We start from the raw sequence: 15,765 nt of genomic DNA, 5'->3' as shown, positions 1-15,765 counted from the left end.
CATCTATACAAATAAGACAAACTACTGATCCTTTCCTTGGTGCTCCTTTTGTTTCTAAACTTAGAAAGCCCCCCACTCCCCTTCCAGAAGAACACTATAAAGAGTAAATTCTAGCTTCTTTTAGATTATTTGTGGCTTGACTTTATATTTAACCCTTTTCTATCTGAAATGTACTTTTGCTGTGTATAGGGCAAGCTGAAGAACAAATTGATTGTTTTCATAATGCAACAATACCAATTGTTGCACCATTTATTGAATAATCAATTTTTTCTCCACTGCTTTATAACACTTCTTTCATTATGTATTAAATTCTCATATACAATGGTATCTGTCTCTATATATTGTGTTTCTCTAATCCAGTTGCCTATGATATGTAAGTATTATATAGTTTTCAATATTGCATTTTAAAATTTGTTTCCAAATATGGTAGGCTTGCCTCATCACCATTTATATTACTTTTTTGAAGTGTCTCTTTGTGTTTTTAATACTTCAGTAAGTTTGCAAAAGTCGTTTAAAATGTTGTATGCTTTTATAGCAAATTTATCTAGTTCCCTCCACAACAGAAGGTATAGTGGCAGATCTATGATAAGCACTTATAAATTGTAGTGATTATTGCTAAATAATAACTTATAAAAACACATTTTTGTCTAGTTGATTTCTGAACTATGTGATTTTTCATTTTACCAATTATGAAACAATCAAGTCCAGGAATTTTAGTCAATCATCTTTTTTGTTATTGTTTTTCAAATCTTATTATAGGTTCAGAAGGCACATGTGCAGGTTTGTTACAAAGGCATACTGCAGAATACTGAGGTTTGGAGTACGAATGAATCTGTCTCCCAAGTAGTGAGGATAGTACACAATAGTTTGTTTTTGAGCCCTTCTCTCACTCCTTCCTTTCCCTCTCTTGTATTCCCCAGCGTCTATTATTCTCATCTTTATGTCCCTGTGTACTCGAGGTTTAGCTCCATTTATTGATTGATTGATTGATTGATTGAGATGGAGTCTCTCTCTGTTGCCCAGGCTGGAGAGCAGTGGCACAATCTTGGCTCACTACAACCTCTGCCTCCCAGGTTCAAGTGATTCTCCTGCCTCAGCCTCCCAAGTAACTGGAACTACAAGTGTGCCACCACACCCGGCTAATTTTTTGTATTTTTAGTAGAGATAGGGTTTCACTATGTTTGCCAAGCTGGTTTCAAACTCCTGAACTCAGGTGATCCGCCCCCCTTGCCCTCCCAAAGTGCTGGGATTACAGGCATGAGCCTCCATGCCCAGCTAGCTTTCATTTATAAGTGAGAACATGCAATATTTGGTTTTCTGTTTCTGCGTTAGTTTGCTTAGGACAATGGTCTCAAGCATCCATGTTGCTGCAAAGGACAAGATTTTATTCTTTTCTATGACTGTATAGTATATCCCCACTAAAAGATGGGCAACAGACATGAACAGACACTTCTCAAAAGAAGACATACAAGCAGCCAAATATAAAATGATTCTAGGTTTCTTACTATCCTTTTATTTAATCACACATTTATCTCCTTTATATGTTGTAAATAATTCTATAAAACAATATAACATTGCCAATTTCTTCTTTCATAGCCTCATCATTTCTTGCTTTTATTGTGACCAATATTATTAGTCAATTTATATAGTTCCCAGTTCAGTCAACATTTTTCACATGTTTATATGAAAAAATGCTCATCATCACTAATCATCAGAGAAATACACATCAAAACCACAATCAGATACCAGCTCATAACAGTCATGAAGACCTTTGTTTAAAAAAGTCCAAAACATCTAAAAACAGCAGATGTTAGTGAGGCTGTAGATAAAGGGAAATTCTTATACAGTGTTTGTGAGAATTTAAATTAGTCCAGCCACTGTTGGAAGCAGTTTGGAGATTTCCCAAAGAGCTAAGAGTTGAACTACCATTCAATCCAGCAATCCCGTTACTGGATATATACCCAAAGGAAAATAAGTAATTCTACCAAAAGACACATGAACCCATTTGTTCATCACAGCGCTATTGTCAGTAGCAGAGACATGGAATCAACCCAGGTGCCCATCAGTTCTGAAATAGATAAAGAAAATATGGTGCATATACACCAGGAATACTACACAGCCAGTCTTCTTTTGGTGAATAAAAAGCTTTGCTAAAATTCAACCCCCACCAACACACACACACACACATACACACACACACACACACATTTTAAGTGGCATCTGTTTTAAAAGACCTTAAAACATATGATTAAGAGAATGATTATTCCCATGGTAAGCTGAATAGACACAGTCTTTTACAGGACTCTTCTTCAAGTCTTTAAAACTGCTGAGCTATACTTGACTTGTGAGCCCTAAAACCACACGTGCTCTTCGGCAAAACTAGGTCAATAGTGAAATTTGACTAGTGTGAGAAACCATCACTTCCCCATAGTATTAGACACCTTGTTGTATCTTTCAAAATACAACTGCACAACAATGCCTATTAGAATTAATTGATCTGCTTGCCTCCTTTTTATCCCCTTGCCATGCACGAACAAAGCTAATCCTTAGGGATCACCTATGTATTCATTTAAATGTTATTTATTCTACATCTATTTGTGTCTTCTATGAGCTGAGTACTGGGAATACAAAAACTAATAAGACACTGACCCTGCCATTAAGAAGCTCAGATATATATTGCAAGGGAAGTATACAAATAAACAACTGCAATGGGACCCCGAGATAATGACTCGCTTCCTTCAAATGGGGTTAGCAAAGTTTTTATCTTAAGAGTAAGGCAGGGTAGAAACCACAGGAATCCCTCCCCCAACCCTGTTTTTCTTACTTTAAAATAGCAACTGGTATCTCCTGTAATGACAACACAACTAGATGAAAATTGCAACAATATACTATGGGAGATGTCGACAGAGATGGTATTTAAACTGCACCCTAAAGAATAAGATGGAAAAAGGATGGAGGGCATTTCAGGAAAAGGTAACATGAGGGTGTGAGAAAACATAAAATGTTCTGGGAAAAAAAACTACTCCAGCATAGCAAAAGTGTAGAATTTCAGCTATATACAAATGTAGAAAAGATAAGATACAGAGCAGGGAATCAAGTCTTGAAAAATAAATTGGAGATAGAGTATAAAACTAAAATGCATTTGGTCTCTATGTTATTGCCAATGTCATATCAGGTTCTAAAGACGTAGAATAAGACAATTCACCAACCCAGTCCTTGTGGCTCTCGTTGCTACCACTTCACTAAAACTATACTTGTCAAGGTCAAACATAGTCTCCGTGTTGCACATTAGTGTTTTTAAAACATAACGTTGGTGACTATATAGAAAGCTGATTGGAGAGGGTTAAGACTTGTGGTAGTAGTACGAGTTGGGAGATTGCTGCCACAATTAAAGCAAGAAATGATGAGGGTATAAAAGAAGAAATTGGCAATGTTATATTGCTTTATTGAATTATTTACAACAGAGAAAGGGAGAAATCTGTGATTTGTAATAAGCAGAGCACAGTGAGAAATCTAGGATCATTTTCTAGTTCCTAGTTTGGTCAATTGCATGAGAAAGATGAGCAATTGGGGGAATCACATAATAATTTCCACGGTAGACTGTGTTGAATTTGAGTTGATTCTGGGTCATTCAGGCAGGGGGTTCAAGGTAGAAGTATGGGTCTGACACATGTAAGAGTAAGGGCTAGAGATATGGATTTCAGTATCTTCTGAATTCACCCATATTAATCTTACATTCTACTTCTGTTCTCATGGAAACTTATATTTTAATCTGTATGTTCAAAGGGAAGATCACTCTACTTGATTTGTTATCACCAGCCAATATTATTAGTCAATTTAATTAAATCATTCATAAAATGTAACAAGTACTGAATCTGAATTTAGTGAAAAAGTTGAGAGCTAGTTGTAGTCAGAGAAGAGATCTATGTGAAAACCACAAGGACATTATTAGCTCCTAGGAATATTCCTAAAACAGTAAAATCATATGTTTACATATTTGTGAGTTAGCTCTCATCATGATCTTTGAAAAGACAAATAAAATCTAAAATAAGTGTTATAGTGTTTATCAACCTACTCCAATATGGCTTCCATATTCCATGGAAACTATTTTTGTCAAGTTCATCAACAATCTTTGTGTTGAAAATTCAGTGGACATTTTCTGTCCTCATCTTAAGCAACTTCTCTTACCTTTCCACATAGAAAGGTACTTCTTTTTCTTGACACACTCTTCTTGCATGGCTTTGGCTTCGTTTCCTCCTGTCTCACTGACTATTTCTTTTCAGTCACCATCAGTATCTCCTTCTCCAATACTTGACCTCTAAATGTCCCAGAGCTTCTCTTCTCTTTTTTTATACACTTTCCCCCAAGTCATTCCTGTGCCTTCAAATACTTTCTATTTTTTGTGACATCCAAATTTATATTTAAAAGGTCTAGGAACCAGACATATATATCCAACTGCTTATTTGATATCTCCATTTGGATGTTTCATAGGTATCTCAGATGTAACAAATCCAGGACAGATCTTTTGCTTCTTCCCCATCTGCACCTCCCAAAAGTGTTCTTTTCCTGGTGTTCCCAATCATGGTAAAGGGCATTCAGTTTCACAAGCCAGAAACATACAAGTCAATCCTGATCCTTTCCTTACCCACATTCACAATCCTGCCTTCAGTCCATCAGTCAGTTCTACCTCCAAAATATACTTAGAATACTCTCCACTGTCTCTATCTCCTCTGCCACTATCCTAGTTTGAGCCACCACCATCTCTCACCTGGACTAATCCATTCCATATCTGACTGATCTCTCTGCTTCTTATGTGTCCCTCTCCAATCTACTCTTCATCCAGCAGTCAAGTACTCTTTTAAAAGTATATGTAGATTTATATAACTTCCTATGTAAGAAAAAAAAATAATTTACTTCCCAGAGCATTTGGAATATAACCCAAAACTCTGCAAGGCCCCACAAAACCTTTTCTCTTAGCCTATTCAACCCCTTGCTCCCTGGGATGCAGCCACACTGGCCTCTCTATAATTCCTAGACCCGGCCAGACTTGTTCCCTTTTCTAAGAACACTCTTTCCTTATTCTTTGCATAGTTGCTTCTGCATCTTCTGTTTGGATAGTAAATGTTCCTTAGAGAAATATCCCCTGGCCACCTTATCTAAAGAAGCCTGACCCCTTACACATACCTCATTCTCTACCACAGAATTATCTTTATTTATTTTACAGCACTTTACAACACAAATTATAATCACCGTGTTTATATTTTGGGGTACTTATTTATTCTCCATCTCCTCCACTGGAATACAAGCTCCAAAAGGAACATGGCCATGTCTGGTGTTCCATTGCTATGTTTCCAGGGCCTGGTGCATGGTGGCACCGAATAAAATGCTGGGAGGAAGGAAGAAAAGTACGAGATGCAGGTAGGAAGGGAGAGAAAGAGGGAGAGAGGCAGGAAAGAAAGGAGAGACAGGCTGTAGGTAACCAGAAACTAAAGGTTTTATTTTCAGGGAAACTTCAGAGGATATTACATACGGAAAGTAGCTTCAGTTTTTGCAGTTCTTAAACACTGTGTCAGAAGAACTTCCATAAGCAAACATTTGGAATTTGCCTTGTGACATCAACATTCACACAACCGAGAGAATTAAAGCTGGTAATTAAGGCTGGCAATCAGGGTTTTTCAGCTCTTATGGATTTAATAACTCTTAATTTGCAAAGGCTTGTACCAGAAAGACTGCATCTTCAAAAAAATCAAAAACATGAAAACACAACTAATAAACAAGCACCCATGTTTGATTAAATATCAGAGGAAGAATGAAAACCTGAAGAAAACATTCAAATGATTTCATCTATCCTAATAAAAGATAAGGAAGAGAATGTCTGAAGGATGTTTTTGGAGCGTGCTTGGCAGAACTGTGGTTATGCCAAATGTCACCTCCTTCCACCAAGTTTCAAAGAAGTATCTTTCTTGTTCTAAGCTGGCTGCCTCTCCACCTGGGTTCCTGAATCCATTTCCTCCCATATCCTCAAATATTTTGCTTCAAATGTTATTTCTTCTTTCTCCTGTATTTCAACATCTTGCCCTCTCCATAGGCTCCTTCTCAAAAGTTTAAACAAGCTCAGTTTCCTATTTCAAAATACACACTCATTGGCTTTTAATTCTCCACTAGCTATCTCCATCTCTTCTCAGCAAGCTCCTCCAAAGACTAGTCTTTCTTCCGTTATTGCCTCTTCAGTGAACTGCCGTCAAGATTCTGCTCTTGCCACTCTTGTGATACTGCTCTGGTAAAAGCCATCTTTGGCATCCTAATTTACCACTCTCTTTTTATTCAGAATCTTGGCTTCTCTGCATCAACTGACCATACTGTTATCTCTCTGCTTGGAATAATTCTTCCTTTGGTTAACAGAGAATGACTCTCTTCAGTCACATGCTATTAACATTGCCACTCCTTCTACTTGCCAGATTCCCCTCCTCCCTAGTCCTTTAATGTTGGTTATTGCCAGGGATACTGTCTTTATTTCCAATATTAACATTCTCCGATGTTATCTTATCCATTTCTATATCTTCAGTTAATGCCTACATATCAGTATCACTCAAATTCATGCCCCTAGGTCAGACCTCTCCTGTAATCTCAAAGTACCTATATTACTGCCTGGATTAAACACAAACGTTTCAAACCCATCTCCAATCTCTACTCTATGTTTGCTCCTCTTCTGAACTTTCCTCATCTGAGTGAATGGCCCACTATCTACCCAGTTATCCCAGCTGAGAATCTGGGTATCATCTTAGACTCCTCCCTCTTCTTCATTCCAACTTACCACCAAGTCCTATTAACGCTGCCTTTTCAAAATAATTTTTCCAATTGATCTCCTTGTTTTCAATCTTGTGGCTATTGCCTCATTCAGTCTCATAGAAATCAGACTCTCAGGCTCTCTCTACCTCCAGTCTAACATTCTTTTTATCCATCCACCATATTGTAAGAGGTTTCTTTTCTCAAATTGCAGTTTTTTCTCTGTGCCCCATGTCTTATATTTTTGTGTCTGTTCATCTGCATTCTTTGGCCTGGAGTGTCTCAGTCCTTGTTTACTCAGACATTTACTCACTTTCCAGGCACATTTCTTTTTTTTTTTTTTTTTTTTTTTTTTTTTGAGACGGAGTCTTGCTCTGTCGCCCAGGCTGGAGTGCAGTGGCCGGATCTCAGCTCACTGCAAGCTCCGCCTCCCGGGTTTACGCCATTCTCCTGCCTCAGCCTCCCGAGTAGCTGGGACTACAGGCGCCGCCACCTCGCCCGGCTAGTTTTTTGTATTTTTTTAGTAGAGACGGGGTTTCACCGTGTTAGCCAGGATGGTCTCGATCTCCTGACCTCGTGATCCGCCCGCCTCGGCCTCCCAAAGTGCTGGGATTACAGGCTTGAGCCACCGCGCCCGGCCCCAGGCACATTTCAAGAATAACCTTCTCTGTGGAGATTTCTTAACCCTCCCAACCCCATAAAATCAATGAGTCATCCTTTAATCCCATGACATTCAGTACTGACATGCGTCATGCCATCCTAACAGTGTATTGCATCTAAAGATAATTCTACTATATTCTAAGTTCTGTTTGCTCTATTTTAGGGTTTCTTGATGTCAGGAACTGAAACTTACTTATCTTTCTCCTCCCAGCACAAACACAGTGTGCAGCACTTATGTGACAATAATGTCACTTGCTGAATGAGTGAATAGCCCTTACATTGTCAAAGGAATAAAAACACTATCATGAAAGACAGTCCTCTTGTCTAAAAATAATAATAGAGCACATTAAAAATTAACTACATCAGCACTCATCTCTACATCAAAATCTGGTTCTGCCTTCAAACTGAAATCCTAACTATAACAATAATGAAATATTAAATGTTCATTGAATAATATTTTCCAAGGCACATAGAAAGCATGGGTTTTCATGATTGCCTGGAGATTTGCTGTACAATCTAGTAAGACCTTTCCATTAACCTCAGCTCCTCTGCTCCTGCCCCACATAGAAGCACTGTGCCTCTGCAGACTTCTGAATGTTTCTTCTGGCTACCGTTACACACCGGTGGATCCTGAGCCCTCTATATGCTACTGATGCATAAGAGTGCAGAGGTCAAAGAACAGAAACTGTTATTTTACATCTACACTCTGTACTTTAAATGATATCCTTGGTCTGGGACCAAGCACATGCTGGGCTCCTACTGAAGACCTTGCCTTACTTAACTTTCTCTTCCTTCCTGAATTATCTGACTACCTGGATCTGACCCATTTTTTAAAATCGAACCTTTAGTTCCTTCTCATCATTAGTTCCTGGAGGACATGGAACACATCCTAGAAGCAATGGGAGACAGTACCTAGGTAAGAGGAAATTCACTAAAATTTAGTGAGAATAACAAGAACAGAGCCAGAACTGGGGTCCCCAGAACCAGAGGTCAGAGATCAAGATTTACAAGGAGCTATTTGTTGATGCAGTCCAGTCTCAGATCTGGTTCCTTGAAATAAAAGATTACCTGATCCAAGGAGGTATATGCTGAGTAAAGCTTCAGAAGTAGAGATGGGAGAGTAGACCTGTCAGAATCAGAGGCAAGACATATCAAGATCTGGGCTAGCCCCCAAGAATAGGCAGTGGTGGAGTCACAACAATAACCCAGCTGTCAGACTCCAAAACTCTGTGCTTATGGACCGAGCACCCTGAACCTTCAAGAGTATCAGTAAAGATTAATACCTGGCTCAGTGCCTGGCACATAGGATGTGGTTACTATTCATGCTACTATTATTATCTTACACTTGACCCTACAAAGTCATCAGCCACTTTTTTCTTTCCAGATATATTTTCACTGGTTCAACATTTCACCACTTGGAGAAGCTTTGTGTACTCTTCAAACTCAACAACTCCATTATCCTCACCTTCCTCAATACTTTTTTTAAAGATATTGGTGGATTACTGTTATGATTTTTTTCCTAGGGAATTTCTTCCACTATGAATATTTCTCTGTGCAGATAATTACTTGGTGTACTTACCCTTCCTCCAATATACTTAAATAATAGGACTGTGATTTCGAAATATGGTCCTCTTTCTACTGTGACTCAATTTTGTTTTGTTTCAATGATAAGCCCCTGCACTCTCTTTAGATACACATTCTCAAGTTTCCTTACGAGGCTTCTTTTCCTCCTCTTGACCTTTAACTCTTAGAATTTCAATACACTCTGAAGAGTTGGGGTATAATAATATCTCATCAGAGGTCTTAAATGTTATTATTTCTCCAATCACTAAATATCCAGAATGGACCGATTCCAACACCTTTCCTACTAACATGCCAATGCAGTAGTAGCTAAGCTTTGTTTCCTATAAATGTACAACAAAAATCACTCATAAAATGTATGTTATTAGTGTATGTGAAAAACAGGTGCATTTATAGGAGGAATAATCTTACTAAAAATTAATGTCCTGGGATAAGAAGCACATAAGTAAATAAAACATCTTTTGTGTAAGTATAACAACATTATTTTGTTTTGTTTTTGAGACAGGGTCTCACTCGGTTGCTCAGGCTGGAATACAGTGATGCTATCACGGCGCACTGTAGCCTCAATCTCCTGGGCTCAGGCAATCCTCCTGCCTCAGTCTCCCAAGTAGCTACAACTACAGACATGTGCCATCCTGCCCAGCTAATGTTTTAATTTTTTGTAGAGACTGTATCTCTCTATGGTGCTGAGGATGGTCTCAAACTCCTTGCCTCAAGTGATCCTCTGACTTGAGCCTCCCAAGGTGTTGGAATTAAAGTGTGAGCCACCATGCCTGGCTGACAGAACTTTAAAAGATATTTTTAAACACACCACTTAAAAGATATTTTAAAAGACACCAAGTTTGGAAAAGATCAACAGGAGGAATTTTGTTCATTTTTGTCATGTTTGTATTTTGAGTTCTAAATAATTGGCTCCACACAGAAATTGAAGGATCAGAGATTTTTAAATATACTCCAGGCAGGGCAAGATGGCGGACTTGAAGCAGCTAATGTGCACCACTGTCATGGAGACGAAACAAAAGGGCTAGTGATCACTGACCCCGCAGGCCGATCATCTAAGAAACCGCGTGGATTCATCAGGGCAGCCAGGGGACATGCAGAGCAGAGAGGAATGAAACTGGGCACCAGCCTGTGTGGGCTCAGTGTGGAGCCAGGTGAACCTCTCCAACATGGGAAAGAGTGAGTGAATGACAGCCCTCAGGGAGATTCATTCTCTCCACAGGAACTATGCAAGACTGGGAATGGAAAAATTCCCCTGATCCCTCATGCACCATCCTACCATGCTTCTAGACTGACGCAGAAAGCCACCCGGACATTTTACAGGGGCACCTCTCAAGTTCAAGGGGACCTGTACAAGCCTTGGGTCCCTTAGCAGATCAGCACTGCCACCATGGCCTCAACAGAGGCTTTAGTTACAGTGCCTGGGAATAGTAAGTTTGCTCCACACCCCTTTGCTGGATGGGGCTTGGTGCCAGCTCCTTGGCCCAGGAGTCCCACCTTATCCCAAATTCAGCTGGCCCCTGCACCCACCCCCACCACTGGTACAAACAATGCCTGCTAGAGCTTCTGGCCCACAGGTATTGCTTCTCTGGCAATTCAACCAGTGGACGCAGCCTCCTGTTATCCCAAGAAGCATCTGGATGGCAGGGCAGGTGTCCCCACTGACCCCCACTACTGGTAGCCAGGAAAGCCATGCCTGCTAGAGCAGGGGTCCCCATGCCTGGACCACTGACCAGTACTGGTTCATGGCCTGTTAGGAACCAGGCCATACAGCATGAGGTGAGCAGTAGGTGAGCGAACAAAGTTTCATCTGTATTTACAGCCAATCCCCATCACTCGCATTACTGCCTGAGCTCTGCTTCCTGTCTCCTGGATAAAAAGGCAGCATTAGATTCTCATAGGAGCACAACCCTATTGTGAACTGCACATGTGAGGGATCTAGGCTGTGTTCTCCTTATGAGAATCAAATGCCTGATGATCTGTCACTGTCACCCATCATCCCCAGAAGGGACCATCTAGTTACAGGAAAAAAAGCTCAGGGTTCCCCTCATTCTAAATTATGGTGAGTGTTACAATTATTTCATTATATGTTACAATGTAATAATAATAGAAATAAAGTGCACAATAAATGTAATGTGCTTTAAGCATCCTATAACCATGCCCTGCCCTCCCCATTCCAATCTGTGGAAAACTTATCTTCCATGAAACTGGTCCCTGGTGCCAAAAAGGTTGGGGACTGCTGTGCTAGAGCTTCCAGATCAGTGGTCCTACTTCTGCCTGAATTTGCTGAGGGGCATATCCTCCTGTTGCCCTGGAAACACCCAGGTGGCAGGGTGGGCAACTGCACCTCCCCACCTCTCATAACCAGATGGGCCACACCCAGAGAGCTTCCAACCCAGTGGTCCTACTTCCACCTGAATTCTGCAGGCAGGTGCAACCCCAGGTTTCCCCAGGAAGCACAAGGACAGCAGACTAGGGTCGACCTGGCCAGGGTACAGCTTGTCTGCCAACTACAGCTCCTGCCTGAGGGAGCCCCATGGACCAGAACACCCAACAAAAGAAATGCAGGCATGGATATAGTATACAGACTCTTCCAAGACCCAATAGCTGACTAGAATTGAAGTCAGTCAATTGAACCCATCTTATACAATAATCAAGCCAAAAGGCATCAGAGAAGAAAAAAGAAAAAAAAAAAATCATCCAAAGAAGAGCAACTGCAAAGACTGAAGGAACCCCACGCAAATGAGACAGAACCAGCGCAAGACATCTGGCAACTCAAAAGGCCAGAATGCCTCCTCTCCTCCAAATGATTGTACTAGTTATTCAGCAAAGATTCTTAACCAGGCTGAAATGGCTGAAATGACAGAACTGGAATTCAGAATATGGGCAAGAATAAAGATCATCAAGATTCAGGAGAATGTTGAAACCCAATCCAAGGAAGCCAAGAATCAAAATAAAATAATACAAGAGTTGATAGATGAAATAGCCATTATAAAAGAGAACCAAACTGATCTGATAGAGCTGAAATACACACGATGAAAATTGCATAATGCAATTGCAAGTATTAACAGTAGAACAGACCAAACTGAGGAAAGAATATCCAAGCTCAAAGACCAGCTCTCTGAAATAAATCAGACAAAAATAAAGAAGAAAGAATGAAGAAAGCTTCCAAGAAATATGGGATCATGTAAAGAGGCCAAATCTATGACTCTTTGGTGTCCATGAAAGAGACAGGGAGAAAGCACGTGACTTGGAAAACATATATTAGGATGCTGTCCATGAGAACTTCCCCAACCTCACTAGAGAGGCCAACATTCATATCCAGGAAATGCAGAGAATCCCTGTGAGATACTACACAAAAAGACCATCCCCAAGATACATAATAAACAGACTATCCAAGGTTGAAATGAAAGAGAAAAATGTTAAAGCCAACTAGAGAGAAGGGGCAGGTCACCTACAAAGAGAACCTCAGGCTAATAGCAGTTTTTCAACAGAAACCCTAAAAGCTAGAATAGATTTGGAGTCTGTATTCAGCATTCTTAAAGGAAAAAGTTTCCAAACAAGAATTTCATACCCAGCCAAACTAAGATTAACAAGTGAAGCAGAAATAAGATCCTTTTCAGACTAACAAATACTGAAGGAATTTATTACCATCAGACCTGTCTTACAAGAAGTCCTGAAAGGAGTGATAAATATGGAAAGGAAATACCATTATCAGCCACTACAAAAGCACACTTAAGCCCACAGATGAGTGACACTATAAGGAACCACACAAACAAGTCTGCATGATAACCACACAATGAAAAGATCAAATCTGCACATATCAATACTAACCTTGAATGCAAACAGGCTAAATGCCCCAATTAAAAGACACGGAGTGGCAAGCTAGATAAAGAACCAATACCCAATAGTATGCTATCTTCAAGAGACTCATCTCACATGCAGTGGCATCCTTAGGCACAAAATATAGGGATGGAGAAAATCTACCAAGCGAAGGGAAAACAGAAAAAAGCAGGGGTTGTAATCCTTATTCCAGACAAAATGAACTTTAAACCAACAAAGATCATAAAGGACAAGAAAGGGCATGGTAAAGGGTTCAATTCAACAAGAAGACCTAACTGTCCTAACCATTTATGCACCCAACACAGGAGCACCCAGATTCATAAAGCAAGCTCTTAAGAGACCTACAAAGACACTTAGATTGTCACACAATAATAGTGGGAGATTTCAACATCCCACTGACAGTATTAGATTATTGAGGCAGAAAATTAACAAAGATATTCAGGACCTGAGCTCATTACTTGACCAAATGGACTTAAGAGACATCTACAGAACTCCCCACCCCAAAACAACAGAATATATATCCTTCTTGTCACATTGCAGTACTCCAAAATTGACCATATAATTCAAAATTTAAAAAATACTCAGAAAATTCCAAAAAACCCAAAATCATACCAACCACATAAAAATAGAAATCAAGACTAGGAAAATCACTCAAAACCATACAATTGCATGAAAAGTAAATGACCTGCTGCTCCTGAATGACTTTTGGGTAACAATAAAATTGAGGCAGAAATCAATAAATTATTTGAACAAAGATATGTCATACCAGGATCTCTGGGATACAGCTAAGGCAGTAAGAGGGAAGTCTATAGCACTAAATGTCCACATCCAAAAGCTAGAAAGATCTCAAATTAATAACCTAATATCACAACTAAAAGAACTAGAGAACCAAGAGCAAACCAATCCCAAACTAGCAGAAGACAAGTGATAACCAAAATCAGAGCTGAACTGAATGAAATTGAGGCATGAAAAGTAACACACACAAAAAATCAGTGAATCCAGGACTTGGTTCTTTGAAAACATTAAAACGATAGACTGCTAGCTGGACTAATAAAGAAAAGAAGAGAGAGAAGATGTAAATAAACACAATCAGAAATTATAAAGGGGACATTACCACTGACCTCACAGAAATTAAAAAAAAAACCATTAGAGACTATTTATGAACACCTCTATGAACACAAACTAGAAAATTTAGAAGAAGTGGATAAATTCCTGGATGCATATGCTCTCCCAAGACTGAACTAGGAAGAAATTGAATCCCTGAACAGACCATAATGGAACATTTGGAATGCAATGAATTCCAAAATTGAGTCCATATTAAAAAGCCTACCAACCAAAAAACAGCTCAGGACCAGATGAATTCAAAGCCTAATTCTACCAGATGTATAAGGAAGAACTGATGTCATTTCGATTGAAACTATTCCAAAAAATTGAGGAGGAAGGACTCCTCCCCAACTCACTCTATGAGGCCAGTATTATCCTGATACCAAAACCTGGCAGAAACACAACAAAAAAGGAAAATTTCAGGCCAATATTGCCCTGATGAACATAGATGCAAAAATCCTCAACAAAACACTAGCAAATCAAATCCAACAGCACATAAAAAGCTAATCCACCATAATCAAGTAGACTTTATCCCTGGGATGTAAAATTGGTTCAACATACACAAATCAATAAATGTAATTCATCACATAAACAAAACCAAAAACAAAAACCACATGACAATCTAAATAAATGTGAGAAGGCTTTCAATAAAATTCAACATTCCTTCATGTAAAAAAAAACCTCAGTAAACTAGACACTGAAGAAACATACTTCAAAATAATAAGACCCATCCATGACAAACCCAGAGCCAACATCATAATCAATGGGCAAAAGCTGGAATCATTCCCCATTTAAAACTAGCACAAGACAAGGATGCCCTTTCTCACCACTCCTATTCATCACAGTATTGGACATCCTGGCCAGAGGAATCAGGCAAGAGGAAACAAAACAAAAAGAATCCTATTCACAATTGCCACAAAAAGAATAAAATACCCAGGAATACAGCTAACCAGGGAGGTGAAAGAGCTCTACAGCAAGAATTACAAAACACTACTCAAAGAAATCAGAAATGACACTTGTAACAAATGGTAAAACAGTTCATTTTCATGGATACGAATAATCAATATTGTTAAAATGGCCATACTGCCTGCCCAAAGCAATTTACAAATTTGATGCTTTTCCTGTCAAACTACTGATGACATTCTTCACAGAATTAGAAAAATAAAAGTATTTAAAAATTTATATGGAGCCAAAAAAGAGCCCAAATAGCCAAGGCAATCCTAAGCAAAAAGAACAAAGCTGGAGGCATCACATTACCCAACTTCAAACTATACTATAGGGCTATAGTAATTAAAATAGCATGGTACAGGTGCAAAAACAGACACATAGACCAACTGAACATAATAGAGAGCCCAGAAATAAGGCTGCACACCCATGACCATCTGATCTTTGACAAAAAATTAATAAAAACAAGCAATGGAGAAAGGATTCAATAAATGGTGCTAGAATGACTGGGTAGGCATATACAGAAGATTGAAACTGGACTCATACCTTACACCACATACAAAATTCAACTCAAGATGGACTAAAGACCTAAATGTAAAACCTAAAACTATAAGAACCCTGGAAGATAACCTAGGAAACACCATTCTTAACACAGGAATTGGCAAAAATTTCATAATGAAGACACCAAAACCAATTGTAACAAAAGCAACAACTGACAAATGGGATCTAATTAAACTAAAGAGCTTCTGCAAAGCTCCTTAGTTTCAAGAAGGAAACTATCAACAGAGTAAACAGACAATATACAGAGTGAGAGAAAATATTTGCAATCTACACATCTGACAAAGA

At 39.2% G+C, this 15,765-nt stretch overlaps 1 long non-coding RNA gene across 1 annotated transcript; it reads right to left on the bottom strand.

The window, feature by feature from the left end:
* Positions 1-1,793: 1,793 nt before the first annotated feature.
* LOC117079012 lies at positions 1,794-14,594 on the bottom strand. The gene is made up of 3 exons (XR_004435245.1): positions 14,580-14,594; positions 14,205-14,214; positions 1,794-1,910 (listed from the first exon to the last, which is right to left on the bottom strand). It is a non-coding gene; the product is annotated as an uncharacterized LOC117079012 (long non-coding RNA).
* Positions 14,595-15,765: the final 1,171 nt, after the last annotated feature.

The sequence above is a fragment of the Trachypithecus francoisi genome, unplaced genomic scaffold (assembly GCF_009764315.1).
Source record: "Trachypithecus francoisi isolate TF-2019V2 unplaced genomic scaffold, Tfra_2.0 Lachesis_group7, whole genome shotgun sequence".
NCBI classification, from domain to species: Eukaryota; Metazoa; Chordata; class Mammalia; order Primates; family Cercopithecidae; genus Trachypithecus; species Trachypithecus francoisi.
This window is presented reverse-complemented; position numbering and strand designations above follow the sequence as displayed.